Raw genomic sequence first — 11,610 nt, forward strand, 5'->3', positions numbered from 1 at the left:
ACATTTGTTTGATTCTGTAGAGTAACTAGGTTTAGATACTTAAATTATTCATGTGTACATTTTAATATTGTTTAAATAGCAGATATTTCGTCTAATTGATAGATATTGCTCAGTTCTTGTTAATTTTTCATATAACATGCGTTGTGGGAGTTATGTCCCTTGATTGTCACGTCCAATGTAGTTTGTATTGTATATGTGTAAGTGATTCTTTGTCTTGTTATTGTAGGGTTGTTTAATACCGTGATGAACGGTTACAATAAACCAACATGAAGCTGACAAGAGGCATTCGAGTTGTGTTTTGAACCCAGTTACAATTAATTCATAAATTCTCCATGATATAGATGCTTTGATATTCACTGATGAATTTGGTATCCAGTGAAAAATAAAGGAAATGTAATATTTTAGACCAAATTAGACCAAAATGTGAGACCATAACATTAAAAACAGATTAGACCATACTATGGTTTATAGTATGCCTTCAGAAATAATATAATCGCCAGTTATAAGTAGTATCAGACGTTTTTTTTTGGTACATGTACTCTGGGTTTGTTTTATTGTTATTCCTTTGTTCTTATACATGTATACCAAACATTTAATTAACACAGAAGAAGTTGTATTATTTACTATGATGAACGTGTACGTAGGTATACGTATATACATGTACTATTGATAGGCGAGTCCGTCATTCATGAATATTCATTGTGCATGTATAGCTTGAACAATTTATCAATGAATGCACAATAAGACGTTTTAACCAACAGTACATACACAGAATCCAACAGTTCAATCCCTACGTACCTGTCGACGAGATGAGTATCACTATTAAGATGAATATAGAAAGTTCGTTATACTCTGTTTGTTTGGGAGGTTTGACACCAAACATACGTCTGTCCATTTCCATTTAAACTTTATAAACTCATACCGTTACTAAACTTCCTGGTTTGTGACACACATGTATACATATACCCAGTTATAAATAGAACTGTGGTTTTATCCCTTCTCATAGTGCATTTAAAACAGGGGAAATACATTTCTCGAAGAGTGACCTGACACGAATCGAACCTGAGCATCCAGCGTGATGATCTCAGACTCTACCTTCTAAACCACCAAAGAAGCATGTCGTAAAAATCATACCAACCTGCTCCGACAGATTTATGTCCAGTAACTTGAACATAGATCACACAAATCATTTCTGGATTTGTATCTATTTTTCATTTGATTCTCCATAATAATTATGACCTTCATTGTAGTTAAGAAAAACACGCACCACTCATCGAATCAAATATTCAAAGGAGACTAAGAGCAAATTATTTTGAAAAGTAATCAGCAAGAATAACCAACCCTGACTACATTTAACCAATTTGATTAAAATCCATCATGCAGGTTTGAAGTATGCTAATCTAAATTGTTTGTCTCTACTATCGCTTTTGGTAGTTGGCCATGAAACTCAGATACAAAAATAAATTCTCGTTCCTTTAAAGATGATTTGCAGACGAAATGTATACAAAATCATGTCAGTCATTAGTTAAATTTTGACCTACCTCTGGTCAGGCCGTATACAGAAGGGTTATACGTACTATTTACACTGCTAATACAACAGTGGTTCCCCACCAGCAAAGTATGTTTTGGGCTAATATTGAACACAATAATGTGTTTGTACCAACGAAAAAGGATTTCATAACAATTAATGAGCCTCACCCTACAAAGCAGAGGGCTTATAAAGGCATTAGCCTGATTAATTCGAGAAAAAAAATTAAAAAAAAAAAAAAAAAAAATGCCAATGGAAGGCCTCAGATTTATACAAACTTACTCCGTTGCCACATTGATGTTTTATACCAATGGTTGGGTTTTCAGAAATGTTAATTTCTCATAGGGGTCGGTGTAAAGATTATATTACACTTAGAGTTCACTCACCGATACAATGCTTAATTCCCTTGGCTATCATTTAATCAAGAACGTAGATTGTCATAAAACAGCTAAGAAATAATTAGATATTTTAACGAAACAATCGACTAAATAACAAAATAAAAGCACTAATTATACCGCCGATAATATTCATTTTTAAAGCATTTTGTAGAAGAAAAAAAAAAAGTAAAATGTTTGTGAACAAAGACGTTTTTTTTTTTATATCTTGCATATTTTGTTTAGGGTAAAAAGAGTACTTACCCTGCCCAAAGATCACAACTCTGCCATTTGAGCAAAATGTTTGTTTTTGGCCTTGATGTGTGTATCTGCAATGACTTGATGAACGATAGGGGACATAACAGACCACCCTGTTACACTACAAACTTTAGTGGAAACATGTGCCTTTCCAAAGAACATGGCATATTACATGACCCAGAGTGACTAAACAAACGTTGCTACAATGTACCAAATATACCTTAATCTCAATGTTCTTTTGAAATTTATTTTTTACTCTTTCTTCGGGTAAATAACTATAACATACCTATGATCTGAAATATAATTTTAAAGCGGTTCTGTCCTAGATACAAATTCGCATCTAATGGAGACATTAAACACCTAATACAATTTACCGTTCTCAGATTAGAGATAGATGTGTGGGTGTTGGATTTATCTGAATTTTCAGAAATGCAAGCCAAAATCTGAAGATCAAAACGTTGGTGTTGATGATGATACGTGACAGAACATCCCATTATTATTCATAGAAGTTCTATGTTATGACCAGTGTTCTCACGCCAAATGCACATTATTTAAGCGTAGTGTCAATCAAAACTGAACCATTTAGCCCAAGTGCACGTGGTGTCCTTTGTCCTCACGGATTTGTTCACATCATCTCACAAGGAAATATCTTAACCCTAACGTGGCAATAAGGAAAGAGAAATGTTCATGTCTCGATTAACTTACAGATTAAATCATCTATGATCTATTGAAGATATAACTTGACTCCCTTTTCTCCTTTCATGGATGATGCAGATGGTAACGCCTGAAAAACACAGTTTCTATAACTATTGTTCTATTGTTTCTTGGACGCGAACATATTATGAATCACAACAGTATTGCCCTAAGCATTTTATGACAAGATGGCAACTGTCTGATTATAGAGAATATCCTACTGTGGCCGGAAGAAACGCAACTAAGTTCATAATCATAGCCCTACCTAATAATCACATTCTGGACACAGTACGAGCTTTTCTTAGAAGCAATAATGACACGAAGATTACAAAAGGCATCTTGAATAGTCTTTCCTGGCTGGAGAAAGATGGCAATGCCGTTGTTATTCGAGGGTTTAGGAATGGTTTGCCAGATATGAAATCACGTGGTTTGACAAAGATATCGTCTTATCTAAAACCTGGGCTGACTCAACATGACGACCTACAACCTAACCTTGGCCCCAATGAGACCAATTCAGTTCACTTTAGCAAGACAGATTTGAAAGAATGTGCCGTATTTAAACTATTTGGCCTTGGCCACATTTTTACCAAGACGGTCTATTTGGTCATTTTTGAATTCCCCGCTTCTAGTGAAACACGAATGTTTTCCAGTACGAAGTGCAAGGGGTTGTTTATAGTAATATAGCAAAATTGTCCCGACTCGTCCCTCATCCCCCAAAAGCATTATCACCATCATTTATACAATGTCAAAAACAAGTTAGATTGTAATCCGTGGTTAAGAAAAAGCTGACGCTTGGACAGACACCATGGTATAGCATCAGCTCACCTTGGTCCTTCGGGCTAGGTGAGCTAATAATAAAACTTAAATGTTTAAAGTAAATAAAAACACGGTCATTTTAGATTTGTGCTTAAACTTTAATGATGAAAGGCAAATGTTATTGAAAACAATTATTCAAACAGTCTTATCTCTTGATTAAAGCATGTATATGTAGGTATGAAATATAACAAAAATAACAATATAAATATTTGTTATTGATTATTTGCATCTGTATAAGGTTGTATAAAATAAATTTCTGCATTCTGCAATTCTGCCCATAAACCACTGCAAAAACCAAAGGCCAAGGGAGCCTGCATCGTTCAGTTTCAATAATTATGGAAAAACACTCTTATGTCATCAGCTATTTCGGTCAACATTTTCCTTAAACAAACTATGAGCAGTCTGGTTCAAAAGACAGGTTAGTATTTATCTCCCATTATATATATCATCAAGAAGCCCATATTGCTTGGGCTCAGTTTTATTTTTGAAATTTGAACTATGAAACAAAATATAATTATACATGTACAGGAATGTGATTTCTTTCCTTCCATCTCCATATATTAGTTAACGCTTAATTGTAAAGCTTGGCTTGTTTTTTCTAATCAATGGTCAATATCAGAGATCAAATTTGCCCTTGACGAATTATAAATAAGGTCCAAATGGCTCGAAATTTGACCTGATTTGTCTTTATTTTTGGTCAGCTGACATCTTGTTTAATCCCTAAGAACTCTTTTTCTTCACACTGCCACGACAAAAGGTCATGTGTAAAAATACAAAAAATGACCTTAACCTTTGACACTGTGGCCTTGACCTAAGACTGATGTCTGTATAATTCTGACAAACGTTGCTCCATAATGTGATAATAAAATGCTCCTCAGCAAAAAGATACAAAAGTTGACTTTTGAACCCACTAACCTTGACCTTTAGTCAGTTGACTTGTTTATGCCAACTAATTTTGCCTCATAAAGCCATCACAAAATGTTAATTAGTAAAAATTACAAAATTTGTACTTAGCTTTTGACCCAATGACCTTGACCGTAGGTCAGATGATTCTCTCTTTTGTTAATACTGACCAACTTTGCTTCATGTCATAAAATGCTTGTTTTATCATGACCAATTCTGCTTCATAATGCTATAACAGAATATTCCTCATTGAAGATAGAAATTATGACCTTGACCTATCTGTGGTCAGATGACTATGTTAAATTCTGACCAAATTTGCTTCATAATGTTTTAACAAGATGTACCATGACCTTGACCTCTGATCAGTTGACTTGTTTAATTCTTATGAAACTGAATAAACTAATTCAAGTTTTGTTCCCCTTCACCTATTGATGCTTCAGACAAAGTATGGACCAAATCCTTCACTCCTCAGAATGATTTTAAAGAAATTGCCATCCCATATAGGACCCAGACCTACAAGCCCCTGGTGGCTAGATCCAGAGCCTTTATACAAAAATTGGTTCCCTTCATGCTTCAGGCCAAATTTGGTCAAAGTTGACAGAAGAACAGACAGACAATAGTCGATAGAGGGCACAGCATGGCATAAGCTCAACCGTCATCCAGACCAGGTGAGCTAAAAACTACAAATATGCACACAACTAACTAATGTTATACTTTGGAATGATTATCATGGTATATTTAACAAGAGATCAAAGAGGGATCTTGGCGCCAACCATTTGAATGATCTTCATTAAAGACTTCTCCTTTATCTACTTCTGCTCCTTTCTGCCCTTCATCTCATTTGATATCAAGGGAAATTTATAGATGATATCTAAGAAAGACCTAAAAAGAATTTTCAAATATACAATGTATATTAATAACAAATTTCCTGACTAGATCAAAGCCATTATGTTTCCTGGATCCAAAACTTAATGGACACAACTAGGCATTAAGTAGAAGCGAAATGTGAAGTTTAAGAAGCATGTGTCAAGCACCTCTGAAAAGATAGAAATAACTAGTTTCAACTGCCAAAAACCAAGATGGCTACCTGTTGGCCATTCTGTTTTCCTGTTAAGATTCTGATTTATATGTACAAAACAAGGGTCCATGGGAAAGTTTCAGAAATATCCTTTTGGTACTAATCAAGAAATGGCAATCAAAAAAATTCAACTGGCATGATCCAAGGTGGTTTCTTGTCAGCTGATTTATTGAAAAGACTAAGAAATGTCCTTTATGTACTCTCAAGAAATAGTGATGAACATATTTAACTTTAATTTCCATATTCCAAGATGGCTGCCTGTCAGCCATTTTGATTTTCTGATCAGTCATCAAATTAAAAGGGCACAACTAGGAATCAGGGGAATTTAAGCATTAAGCTTCAGGAATATCCCTCCATTTCAATATATTAAACTTCCATTGTCAAAATCTAAAATGGCCACCTATCGGCCATTTTGTTTTTCGGATCATTCCTAAAACCAACAGCACACCTAGGGACCAAGAGGTACCTGCACATGAAATTTAAGAGTGATCAATCTAGTACTTGTCAATAATAGGGAAAACAAATGTTCAGTGTCAAAATTAAAGATAGACACCTGTAAGCCATTTTGTTTTTTCTGATCCGTCCCAAAATATATAGAGTACAACTAAGGACCAAGAGATCCATCAAGTACTTCTTAGGAAAAAGCATACACAAAAATTTATTGAAGAACAGACAGGCAGACCACAGACGTAGAGCGATTTGAATAGCCAATCATCTCAATATGGTGGGTTAACAAGTTAATCAGATCAACATAAATATATATCCAACAAAATTTAACAAGGAAAACAAATCTTAAGGCACAGCAGTATGGAAGGTCAGTAATGACTAATGGAATGTTTTCTTACCTTCATTACATATAACACTCCAGTTACAATGCAAGTTCTATAAGGTTGGTCCTTCAATTATCGTTATAATGAAAACTGCTACATACATCATACACTCATGTCACTTAATTAGGTAGCAGTGTACAGTAGAAATGCCCTATTCTGAAAAATATGGCACATGTTTTAGATATGTAAACATTGCCAGTTAACCCTACATATTACCTCTAATAAAGTATATTAAGTTATTTGCTTAACAAAAAAATCGCCCATGGCCAGCCTGTCCTACTGTAGTGTGCTACCTTATACATCACTTTTTAAATTCTAATTTTACTAAAACCCCCATGAATGTCTGGAATATGTTCCGACTAACAAAATGACCGAGTACTGCCTTGAGAGGTGTATTTTGACAACTTTTTCTCCTAATCTAGTGATAAGGGGAGGTAATTTTGAAAATGAAAACTCCAATAATTCTGTATATCTCTTGAATAAAGTTGTGTTTTGAGTTGAATTTGGTACTTTGAGTCTCTGTGCATGTAATCAAGCAAAAAATACTATACAAATATCAAATTTAGCCTTGTTATACGAGGTCATAGTTACCATGATGTTATCAGTAACTATGATGTCATCAGATGGTATATATGACGTCATAAATACTCAATGGTGTCATAATAAATAACCAAAATCCTATCCAAACCTCAGCTTAGCAACACATGCACTATTCTAACTGATAAATAATGACATGACATCCAAGATTTCGAAATGTCATGCCTATGACATCACAGTCATCTGTTTTCATCTTATGCGGAAAATGCTATTATTTCTGCTTTACCGAAGGAAATGACAATAATTGACAATATTTTATCGACCATACACTCAAGCCATTAAAATTACGTGCTTATCATTGTATATATATGAAAATAATGGTTTCACCAAAAATTTCAAAAAATAACACTTACTGTAATAGGTTCCATGGATACGGGGTAATAAATCAGGTAAAATAAACCAGAATTCAGTCTATATGGTTTGTGGGATACCCAGTAAGTTATTATGGGTTTGTTATAAAACATATAATATTTTTTCAATTAACATCGATTCATTAACATTATGCTTAATCAGCCCACCCTTAAAATGGGCAGATTTGCGAGTTACCTCCCTTGATTCAACTTATATGACAAGCTAGATGTTTAACAAGTTTTAAATCGTTTTTGTGTATTTTTGAGCAATAATGAATGAAAATGAAGCTTAATACACATTTTCAAAAAAAAGAAGACTTTTTTCAACACTTATAAGGTAGCAGTGTACAGTAGAAATGCCCAATTCTGAAAAACATGGCACATGTTTTAGAAATGTAAACATTGCCAGTTAACCCTACATATTACCTCTAATAAAGTATATATATTTGTAATCTGTACAACATTTGCAATTTTAATACAGTAAACTTATATTTTCTGTGATTTTTAGAGCAGTGAATACCATGGTAACAGCTTAAAAAATGCTAAAAAATTGCCAAATATTATGATATTTGACCAAAAATGACACACTTTTCTACTGTAACACAATTTTTTTTCTGAAACCTATTTGAAATTAAATATCTCTATCCCAAAGACAGAATTAATCTTGTTTTGACATATATTGTAAATTAAGTTTTCCTGCTATCTTACCTTTTCAGTGGGCTTCCATTTTTCGCTGAAGGCAAAACTAAATTTCTTATGTAAACAAACTTTCGGAAATTTAAAATCTGGAAACAATTTATTAATTTTTGTTTTAACAAATGTGAGGCCTGTATGTACTACTTCATATTGAATATACCAATTATAGTGTACATTTATTTTTGCTTAACAAAAAAATCGCCCATGGCCAGCCTGTCCTACTGTAGTGTGCTACCTTACACTATAATAATCATGTTATAATATGAATATTGCTAAATTTGATACAGTATAAAGATATTGATAATAAATCTAGATATATTTTTTTTTTTTTTTTGACAAAAAGATATAATCTTTTAACTGGTATTCCTGGGCTTCAGGAAAGCCAATATGGTAAATCCTTGACTTTTGATCTGATGACTTTGACAATTTTGAAGATTTTTTATTTTTATTCAAACTAAGTTTAATTCATAATTTCTGAACAAAGTTGGACGTTGACCTTTCACTTAATGACTTTGACCTTTGACCCAATAGACTAGTTGACTTAGTGATTGATTCTGAACAACTTATTAGCTTAATGATGTACTAATAAGACATTTACCAGCCTTTCTAACTAACAATAGTATACACTTTTAACTTTAATGCTGATTTTAAGGGCTCTTTCCAGAAGCCAAAGCTTCAGTATACAATTATGTAGCATGAAACCTTTTATTTTCATTGACACAAGTTAAAAAAATATTCCAGTGAATTAGATATTCATTAAACAGTAGTGATTAGATTAAACTATATTATTCATATTTAAAAATCCACAAAAGTCATCGCCTGTTAAATAACAAAATCAACCAAAATAATAACACTTTAATTGTTGGTAATATGAATTCCAATAAGATGTACGTGTGACACAACTGAAATACACAGAAAATTCAGAGGATTGCAAAGTTTAAGTTGTGAATTATTCAGACTAACAATATTGACCCATGGAAGACAAAATGTACTGGAATGGATAATAAAATGCAATGAAAAATCTGTGTACTGACAAAAAAAGTTGTCAACATATTAATTAAACACTTGAAAGTCATGAGAAGTCTCTATATAATTCAGCTTGTTTGCTGGGTTTGAAGGTAGTTTTTCGATGTTGCAGTACAAAATGACACTGAAATTATCATCTGATCAAAGTATGATTATATATATATATATATATAGTGAATGTAATGAACTATGGGCTATATATTTGCATACAAAAAAATGAGGATTGTCTAGTAGTTACAGGTGAAAAACCAACAAAAGCTAAAATCTCATCAACTCCAACAGCAAATATTTTTACAATATAACAGGGTCATTTAGTAATAACAATGTCTTTCAGTAACAAGAGATCCAATAGGCCTTGATCACTCACCTAGTTCTAATGCAACTTAAAATTAGAGCCGCTTCATTCTGATATTAGAGTAAGCCAGGTTTACTTATTTAAACATTGTAATTCTTCACCTCAATATATGCTACTGGTGCCATATTGTATTCCCACACCTTTTAATTATTGGGAAAAATTGTCAAAATAATTTTTTTAAACATTTGAGCCTGTATGAAGGTCAATTAAGGTAACCCTTTATGCTATTCTGCTACAGAACCTCCTTGACCTCTTGGGCCTCTTGTTTATTCAGAAAAAGTTGTTAACAAGGTGTTAACATACATATATTTGACCTCTGTGACCTTGAAAGTGGACCATGGTAATTCCTTTGAACCATGACACTTGGAAGCATTTTCATCCCAGTACTCTACAGGCCCTATATCATGACCTCTTACTTATTGGGTACATTATATAAATTAAATGTCTAAAGGGGAAAAATTAACGCTTGATCGACGGACTCCACACCACAGCATAGCTCAATTGCCCTTCAGAAAGGTAAGCTAATAATGATATGAGACATATGCAAAAAATATCATCCAAAAAGGAGCAATATCAAGGCGTCCTTCAAAAATGATACACTTTTTATACTGATTCATTGCGTCAAGTCATTTTTTCAATATAGATCTACTATACAAAAATGAAAAATATTTATGTAAAAATGTTAAGTACTTTCAGGTTTTGTTTCTGGAATGTTTTCAATAATATATATTTTACAAGTGACATAAATACATTGATTCATATTCAATTAATGTATTATATACAAAGCTAATGATGAAATTACACGACAGATCTCTATATCACATAAGGATGTAAAAACATAAATTATGACAAGTGGTCCATGCGGCCTTATCAGTCACCTGAACTCTGATACATACCAGATATACTGATAAATGATTAAACATATTTGACCGCTCTGTCAATGAATGAATGCAAAGGCTATTCATTTGAATAAACTTGGTAGCATGCTACTGGTCAAATATCATGACCCTATATCTAAACTGCAAAGGGCCAATTATGGTCTACTATTGGTCCAAATGAGGAAACTTTTCCAGATCTTACTGATATGAAGTTCACACTATACAAAATTTCATTAAAAATCTATCCATATTACCCAAGTTATGCTCAGAAGGTTCAACGGTAATAAAACTGCAAAGGGCCATAACTCTGTAAGTAATATATCAGTAACATTGTCAAACTAATATGAGATCTTAATGATATTAGACTATATGCTTAGTTTCATTAAAATCTGTTTCTTAAGATTACTCAGGTCATTGTATTTATAATGTCCAACAGCAATAATACTGCGAAGTGCCATAACTGTATGTTACAGGTGAATTGGCCTAGTTATCAAATTCATTCCAGATAATATTGATACAAGTAAGGCTGCATACCAAGTTTAATGAAAATGATTTCATATTATGTTAACACATAATGACGCACAAAAGACCATTGCAATAGGTCGCCATGAGCCTTTGGCTCCCGTAATCTAAAAACTTATAATTTCCTGCCGTGATGACAGGTTTTTTCATGTGAAGCGCTGTAAATGTTCTTTATTAATTGACGAGACAGAGATGAGGACTAATCAGGTAAAAAACATGCGGTAATTTAAATAAGATAATTTGCCACAAAAATAAAAATGATAAGGATATTTATTTTAATTATCAAACTACTTATATGGATAATTAAATAAGATAAGCAATGTGAATATTATGAATGACAGATATAATGCAGAATTGTATGTGAAATAATTGTATGAAGTTACCTTTGAGGCTAAATAATCATAGATAAACTACCAAGTTGACAGAATATTTTGCTACAATTAAGACTTCAAATTACAGTAAATGTTTCTTGAATAGTTCATGAATAGTGACAAGTTTGTATAAAATAGACATTACCCCTGCGAGATGATATTCATGAGTTCATGAATGTTTATGAATCATTCATGAACTTTCAAGAATACTGTAAGTTTTTGATTCATGAAAAAATGTTTATGAATATTCATCAAATACCTCTCATGAACTCTTCATGAACTTTTATGAATAATTTTACAAATTCATAAAGATTCATGATAGTTCATCATATGTG

This window comes from Pecten maximus, chromosome 13 (assembly GCF_902652985.1).
Source record: "Pecten maximus chromosome 13, xPecMax1.1, whole genome shotgun sequence".
NCBI classification, from domain to species: Eukaryota; Metazoa; Mollusca; class Bivalvia; order Pectinida; family Pectinidae; genus Pecten; species Pecten maximus.